Raw genomic sequence first — 8,514 nt, 5'->3', positions numbered from 1 at the left:
ATGTCACAGTCTAATTTATATCAAAGGAATAAACAAAAGCAGCGTGCGCCGGTCCCCAAAGCTGCCTGTCCTCTGTATCTGCAAAAGTAATTTGGCCAGCGGTTCCCGGGGGGGCTGACGGATTGCCCCGATCTCCATTTCTCAGAAACCCCTGGACAGGAGAAACTCGCCGATGTGTCACTGCTCCGGTTCATTAAATTATTTTTATATTTTGAGATGTTTCTGGGAGACGCGACAACGACGCCGCAATTTGCTCCCCAGGTGTATCATTTCCATCAAGAGCCGTTATGCAATTAATGAGTGATTGTCTGAAAGGCTTCGAGTCTCCACTGCCAATCAGCAAGGCCTGGAGAAGGATAAGCAGCGGCTCCTGGATCTTCTCGGCAGATCTGAACTGAAGCGAGGCGGCTGCTGAATGAGGGGCGCCAGGGTGCTGCCAGGTAATGGGGGGGGGGGGGGGTGTCATCACTACTATTGTTCCGGCGTGACGCCTGCACCTGCTGTAATTAGACACACACGTATAAAGCAGGATCGCATGATTTTTTTTTTAAATAGATTTTTTAAATCATCATCACACCTCACAGTGCGTGGGATTTTCCCCGAATCTTTGGTATGTAACGCAAAGCGAGAAAGAATGAGTGTACCATAGGCTGAAGACATTGGGGGTATTTTGATAACATTTTATCACTCTGATCTGCTTAACTTAAACACCGTTACACCAGATGATAAAATGCCGTAAGGTATCTTGAGAGTGAGGAGTGAAGCTGTCGGGATTCCTTTGTCAGGAGAAATTTGTTTTATCCTTGTTTCAGTGTGTGGTGCCTCACCTGTCCACCGAGAATGGGTCTTGTTTACATTTTCCAATGTTCAGGTGTGATTTACAAGTTCACTGTCGATTGTAGGCTAATTTTATAGTAATGAGGTAAAGGAGGCAATTTCCAAACCATTTCTAAGAGGAAGTGAGCCCGCTTTTGCTCGCTCGTGGTGTTCTGAGAGTTGGCATGGCGGTTGAAAGCTTTGAGAAGCTCTCCTCAGAGAACAGCACTGTCAGCCATGGTTACCATGTTTGAAATTCATGCTAAAGTCCACAATTTATACCAAGGCTGATCACTGGAGGCTCTGGAATTGTAGGCTTGTGGGTTGAAATGGCAAAAGGCAAAACCAGGTCGAACTGTAACAAAACGCTTGTCTTTGTGGATAAAGGGATTTTTCTTTGCTGGAGGTGAAATCTCTGCAGCTAAAATGTTATTTTTAGTGTAAGTTCTCTAAAAGGAAAGGATTCTTATGGAAAACCCACCATGAAATGCTGTAGCCTCAGTATTGCTGAGGATGTTGAGGTGGGTCACGCTGGTTCTCCTGAAGTGCCCACATGGCTGTGAAGCAGCTGGCTGCACGGAACCGGCCATTGAAATAGACCTTCCTGTTTATTTTTTGGCCTCAGTGGGCTTGAGGCGATTGAGTGTTTGGCCGTCTCGGCGCGGGAGGTGAAGCTGTCCGGGCCTCTTGGGCTTGGCGGTACGGTGGTGGTTAAACCCCCATCTGGCCAGTTGGAGGGGGGGATTAAGGATTCAAGAGTTTATTGTCATATGCACAGTAAGCAACCAGTCACACTATACAATGAAAAACTTACTGTTTTCCCCTCTAGGCTCTGGTGCACACAAAATACAAATGAAGAGGTTTACGGTAATTTAATAAGTAAGATTACAATTATGACAGTGTATAACAAATATATAACACTATAATTTACTTTATGACAGAATACTTGTATCAACCTCTGTTGTCCCTTTGCGATGATGATGATGGTCATGGTCAAGATGGAGTTCATGGTATTGTTTTGTGTTGACAGTCTCTGTTGATACCTGTCCAACCCAGTGTTAACTATCTTTGTAATAAAAGTTCTTCACAGAAAATAAAAATGACGTTGTATTGGAGCCAAGCGCCCCCCCAGTGGCCCGTCCCCCTGCGGTTGTTTCTCCCTGAGGCCTGCGCTGATGCTTGGTCTGAACATGGCCCCTCTCAGAGGCCGAGTCCATGGCTGCGGATCCCTGAGCGAGAGACACTGCTGCGGTTTGATTACCGTGTGCAGCATGAATGCAGAGCGGATGGGCAGACATGCTTTAATTAGGGCAGCTTTCACAGGACGATGGTGCATTGGTCATAATGAGCTGCTTTCCGAACTGCTGACAGGCTGCAGGACGTCCTGTCAGGCCTGGGGGGCACTGGGAATACAGCGCTCTGCTGGACACTTACCCCCCCCCCCCCACACTTGAGTTTCTAACATTTTCGGTCTGTGCGCGTTTAATATTAGCATTGCTGTGGTCATTAATTTTGCTGCTTACCTGGTTTTCTTACACTTGATAGCTATTTTAGGTGTATGCACTGGGTCACCTGCTGGAGGTCAAAGCAGAGTATTACTCCCATTAGGGGAGCTGACTGTAGGACTGTCCACTGATTAGGATGGTGCCAATGACAGGTGCAGGGCCCTGTACCCACACTCTCCCAGTTGGAAGGCTGCATGTCTACTTAGCCAGCTGGGATCTGGAGGGCTGGCTATTTGCCCTCCGCACCTGCTGGAGGCGCTGTTCCCCCCAGGCAAGGTGTCCCATCTGATGCCAGTCTGCTTAGTCTGTGCAGTTCTTGCTTACTGTTGGCCTGATACTCTGCACCATCTTACCTCCATTTATCCTGCGTGTGTCTAGAGGTGGATCACTGGTTGTGTTGGTCCTAAATCTGCCTGGATTTTATTTAAAGAGTGGGTCCCTATGTGGTATATTCTGAATGCCTTTTGACTGTAACTCTGACTGCTTTTGCTGCCAAAGCATTTCCATCCTTATAAAGCATGTGCTCCTATTGGTTTGACGAGGTGCAGGTTCAATTGGAGCCTTCCAGGGCAGACTTGCTATATTTATGGCTACATAAAGTGCTTTTACGGCATTCGTGAGAAGTCATGCCTGTGCTGTGTGGGTGTTTAACCATCTGCTGGGGTCAGTGTGATTCTTATCGCCAGGGGCCCATGATAAGAACTTGACATCCATGTCACCACGGCTGGTTTTAACAGGGTCCGCCAAAAGGCGTTTTCAAAAACCCGTTTCGCTGATGTCCTGATGCAGTGCATGATGGGAAGCCCTGAGTCACTCTTGCCCCTTGACTTTTAGAAAAGGCTACAGGGGTGTTGTTGTGTTGGGGTCATGGCAACCCGCGGCGAGGGCATTAGTCTTAGCCTGTCCAGCCGCTTAAAACCCCCCCCTGTCCATTAATCACTCAGCATCCCTGTGTTACCTGACTTTGATGGCATCACAGTTTTATACTAAAAAGGCTTTTCCCATAATTATTATTCTGCTTTGTCAAATAAGGGCAGCTCTGGCTCTTAGGGGGGGTAGGGGAGGATTTTTATCACTGACACTTTTCAGTGCTATGGGGGAGGGGGGAGCAGAGCAGCCCTGAACACGATGCCCTGGGAAATGACCACACTGGCAGCAGCCCACTGAGGCTCGCCTGCTCTCCGAAAAGGGTCTGTTTATATGCATGGATGTGATACAGCTAATTTAATATTGTTCACTACAATTAAGCTTATTTTATACATATTGCCCTTTCAGGCCTTGGTGGTATGGGAAGTAGTTAGACCATTAAAACGAGCTGTTTTAACCACCAGCAGCTACAAAAGCAATTATTTTGAGGAAAACATGGGGGTGAAAAAATGCACCGCGGTATTTGTTAGCCTCTGGGCGAGAGCGACGTGGCTTTTTAACGACGAAGAATCTATCTATCGGTTTGCTTTTCCCACTTGTGTTCGTGGCGGTTCAGCGTGTCTGCGGACGCCTGCAGTCTGTGCGGTGTGGCAGTCCCTGAGCTTTGGTGGACACAGGGACAGCTCTGGAGCTCGGGGGTCCACATGAGGCCGGTGTGTGTGTGTGTGTGTTTCTGGGCAGATTGCTGTACCCGCAGTGGGTCACATTGAGGCACATGTCGCTTGTCCAGGAGCTGCTCGAAGCCGCGAGAGTCCTGCGTCTCGACTGCTCTGCTGTCCTGTTTTTCGCGTTGTGTTTTCACACTGTCCTTTTCGTGTCACATGATGTCCCCTTCTGTCCTGTTGTGAGAGGAAAAAATGTAAAGGGGGCGACAGCAAATATCATAACCAAGTCTACAATGCCTCACCCACCTGTGGAGAAACATGTGCGTCCAGACCTGAGTGATTTGTGTTGCACTGTAATCATCTGGGATGGTTTGGGCTGTTGCCATAGCTACCGAGGCCTATTCTGATGAAGGCATAAGGCTAGAGAGCTTCCAGCTGAGGTTGGTGAGGTGGGTATCCTGAGCATCGCTGATGTTAGCATGAGGCTCCATCTGTCTTTATCACGGGCTGGACGGTGTGTGGTGTGTCTGTGGTCCCCTTTACTGGGGGGGGTGGGCTGTCAGGGTCTTTGTGACCCTGATGGTCTCTGCCAGTCTGTCCCCCTCCCTCCGGTGGGGCTGTACGCTGGCCTCCTGTCAGACCATCGTCGGATTCTGGGAAACTGCAGCTTGGATATGGATCATGCACGTCTGACATGACTTCTGAGCTGCTCTGCTAATGGGGCCTGGCTAACGAAGCCCCCAGAACGAGTAATTAAGAGCATGATGGATGGGCTGCTTCGGACCCCCACCGGCACCGAGCCGTTTGTTTGTCTCGTCTGTGTCTGTTTACTATTAGCTGCAGGAGGGAGAAACATCTGCATTTGAGAAATGTGGGGATAATGGTTTGTTTTGCTTTGGGCATTTCTGTGTTGGATCAGAACCGAGCCAAAAGACTGTTTGCTCTCTGCTGTGTCTGAGGCCCACGGAGCCGAATGCCTCGGTACTGGTGTCAGAAAGTGCAGATCGCCTCCGATCGGTGCTGTGAGTCAGTTATTTGGGCTTTCACATGCCTGCCAGCATTAAAGGTTCGTTTAGAGATTTTGCTATGAAATTAGTTCCACCCAGGGGGGCCGGTAATGGCGAGTTGTCTTGGTGACTGTTCACTCCCATTTCTGAGAGACCATTTATTACAGAGATGATGGCGGGGACGTCCTGTACCAAAACCGCCCATACTGTCATCTTCAAGGTTGTTTTAATTTACTGGAACCCCACTGCCCGCCCACCAGCCAAGGGGGTGTGAGGAAACTGCTGCCAACTGCATTACAATCACTTCTACACTAATTTAACAAACTTTCTGTGATTAAGTAGATCCCAGATCGATGAAATGCCTAAAATACTATTACTGGTTTTGTGGATAATTTTTTTTTTTTTTCTTTTTGTTTAATGGATTTTAAATACAGTGAAATGAGAAGACGAAAGTCCCAGATAAGAACCTTTCCAGTGACCCCCCCAAGCCACGTAGAGAGCCAGCGAGGTGTGTCTTCGACCCCGGCGTATCTGCCAGACGGTGTGTGGGGGCATCTCACTGCTCCTTTGGAGGTGTCCTTCGCCCAGTGAGACCAACCTCCCATTAGAAGGTAAAATGATTCCTTTGTCACTGATCAGGCCTGTCACCTTAACCCTATTCTTCCCCAGCAGTGTTGTAAGCGCTATAATGATGACACCGTCAAAATTCCTACTTCAGAGTCAAATTCTTATTTGCTGCAGTGTAATTTCCCCCTAGTTCAAAAGGTCTGTTCTTTGTAACCACATTTGTCATGAAAATTAATGAATCCGAAGTGCCGTATTGTAATGAGGGCTGACCTGTTGTGTAGTATTGTTATGTAGTTTGTGTGGGAGGGGATGTGGGATTATTGTAAGTGGGCTGTGGCATTAGAGGCAGCGTGTACCCGATCGGCCCCCGGCGATCGGCCCCCGGCGATGGTCCCTTGCTTTTGTGGGACCCTGACCTACCGCGTCGCAGCCCAGCTGTTCAATGTGAAACAGGCAATCAGGAGGGACGCCTCGAGTGCAGGGGCCTGAATCTCGTTGGCTTTTCAAAAATAGCTTGTTTTTAGGAAGAATTAAGAAGATTTTATTTGAGTTCTCAAACTGGCTCCCTGTGTGTTGGGGGGGGGGGGAGACATTGTTAACAATTTGAGTGGCTTCTGTTACTCTTATCTCCTACATAGCTGTTCCCTCTTACTTACAGGCCGGCTTGTGGGTCCAGCTTCCTCACGGTCTTGTGTGTGTGTGTGTGTGTTCTCTCCACTTTCTCCTGGCATGATCCGACTTCTTCTAAATCAGCCTAACAAGGTTGTGTGTGGTGTGTGTGGTGTGTGTGTGTGTGTGTGTGTGGGGTTTGCTGAATCATCACTCCATCTGGAGTTCTGGCTCACATGCACCTTATTCTCTGACTGTGTATCCTTTACTCTATTGATCCCAACGCACGAAATTTCCATATTTAATCTGAACTTCCTTTAAGAGATTTGTTCTCCTTTGCAGAAAGGCTCTCGGCTCCGTCCTTGCCTGCCCTGCTTGGCTCTCAGCCCCATCCCCGGCCTGCCCCATCCCCGGCCTGCCCCATCCCCGGCCTGCCCCATCGGGCTGTACGCACCATCCCTGGCCTGTCCCCTTAACATGCTTTATTCTGAGAACCTCAGCAGCCTATTGGCCGGTCTGATCGTGCTACAGTGGGGTTTTAAAATGAACTAACGCCTGCATGGTGATAACTCGTCGTCTAGATGCCGGCCGTGGCCGAAGAGGCTCAGCGTTAACCTGACCTCACACCCGGGCGTTAAATGGATGTGAGCAACGTGAGGATGCCGGGGGCCGTGGGACAGCATGTGGTCCTGCCCGCAGTTGCCATTGCGGTGACCCTGGGCACCAGCTGCTCGTCACAGTGAAGATGTGCGGGGGAGGGCAAATTACCCAGGGCAAGGTGCCTGTTGGGCTGTAATCATCTCCAAGCATCGCTGGAAATTACGGGGCCCCGGAGAGCTGAAAACGAGGCCGTGTCACAGCCCACGATTTCTGGGCATACTCTCAGGCCCCCTGTACCAGCAAATGTTCAGGATGCAGCGCTGACTGGTTTAGCCACTGGTCAGCACACACACACCTGGACAGGCGCGCCGGGAACACGCATGCTCTGGGCCGTCTGCAGAGGTGAGGCGAGGATGAGCTTCCCCCTAAGTGGCATGGTTAATCTCCAAAAGTAACTTCAACAGTATCTTCAGAAGGCATCTGAGAGATGAGGACTGTGAGTAGCTGCTGTCCCCAAACAGAAGGAGAGATGCAGCCTTAATCCGCTCCCCACCCACATGTGACGGATATTCTAGCCAAAGGAACAACTAGAAATGAACCTGGAGTGTTTTGGAGGAAATTTGTCTAAGTTGTGTTTAGGCTCAGTCAGCAACGGAAACAATAAGCCGTCAGAGTGGACAGACTGCAGCCCTCCTGTAACAGATCAAACATGCTGAAACTGTAGGAAAAGCATCTCAAGCATGGTTAAACCACTGTCATGTGACCACACCACATGACTTGCATGTTTTCCAGAGTGTGGCGTGACGATTACGTCGCTGAATTTCTACCGGAACTGTCTGAAATATGATACGTGCATGTGTATAACATTTAAAATAGGGGGAAGGTTCAAATGTGTTAAAACATGCTGTGTTAGTGTGTCTACAGCTATCAGGTGGAGAACGTGTGAAGTCAAGAATTACTATTTGAATTATGCTAATTATATGCTCTTTAAATATTCACAGCCCCGTGATCCGTCTGTTAATCATATGCAAATTAAATATTCATGGCTTCTGACTGATTCTAAAACCAGTACAAGCAAATGTTTTAAAAAGATCAGGCAGATTAAAACTAAGTATTACATTTTGAAATTTACTGAAGACCCAATGTCAGGCTTTGAACCGGTATGTAAATATCTAAAATGACACCTGGGGGACAGACGAACCTGACCAACGTGATCAGGCCCGGAGACAGCAGCTGCGGATTCTGCTAGATAAATCATACTTTTCACCTTTTAGGATTTTCACTCTTTTAACTCTGTTTCTTTATCCAATCAGATTGGGATTCAGGTGCCTTGTCGTCATTGTTGTTTCCATTGCAATGAAATTTAAAGTGTTACAGTGTTACAACATCAAAACAATAGACTAATTAGTGACAATGAAACAAATCCAATAAATAAGCATTTCCTTTGTAGATTTGTGAAGTAGGTTATATAGTCTTGTAACAATAGCAGCCATATAGTCTTAGTGAAGCTGTCCCAGTTACAGTCTCACTGCATTTCACCACTGTCACTGTGACTCCTGTGCCAGTTTTTCATGAGAAGTGAACATTGCTCTGGGTTCGTGCTCAGTCCGCCACTCTCTCGGCCAATCAGCTTCACCTTCCTTACTACTGTCGTCAGCTGCCCTATTTCCAATTGGTCCACTGGTTTATTCCATCAGTATTAAAAACTCCCCCCTTATTGTTTACTTGGGTATTATTCCAGCTCCATTAATCAAATGAAACGGGGACTTTGGTGCATGTGTGCCTCAGTGAAGAGCCTCTCTGCCTGTTTCATCTTTGCAGAGTAATATTTAAATCAATGTAGTCACCTATACTGGACAAGTGGTTGGAGGATTGATG

General features: G+C 48.1%; 1 long non-coding RNA gene across 1 annotated transcript; it reads left to right on the top strand.

Annotated features, from left to right (window-relative positions):
• The first annotated feature begins 273 nt into the window (after positions 1–273).
• Positions 274–7,553, top strand: LOC125750674 (uncharacterized). Its single transcript, XR_007400395.1, has 3 exons — positions 274–440; positions 5,295–5,471; positions 6,379–7,553. It is a non-coding gene; the product is annotated as an uncharacterized LOC125750674 (long non-coding RNA).
• Positions 7,554–8,514: the final 961 nt, after the last annotated feature.

The sequence above is a fragment of the Brienomyrus brachyistius genome, chromosome 10, assembly GCF_023856365.1.
Source record: "Brienomyrus brachyistius isolate T26 chromosome 10, BBRACH_0.4, whole genome shotgun sequence".
NCBI classification, from domain to species: domain Eukaryota; kingdom Metazoa; phylum Chordata; class Actinopteri; order Osteoglossiformes; family Mormyridae; genus Brienomyrus; species Brienomyrus brachyistius.
Note: the sequence above shows the minus strand (reverse complement) of the source record. Positions and strands in the feature narration are given on the sequence as shown.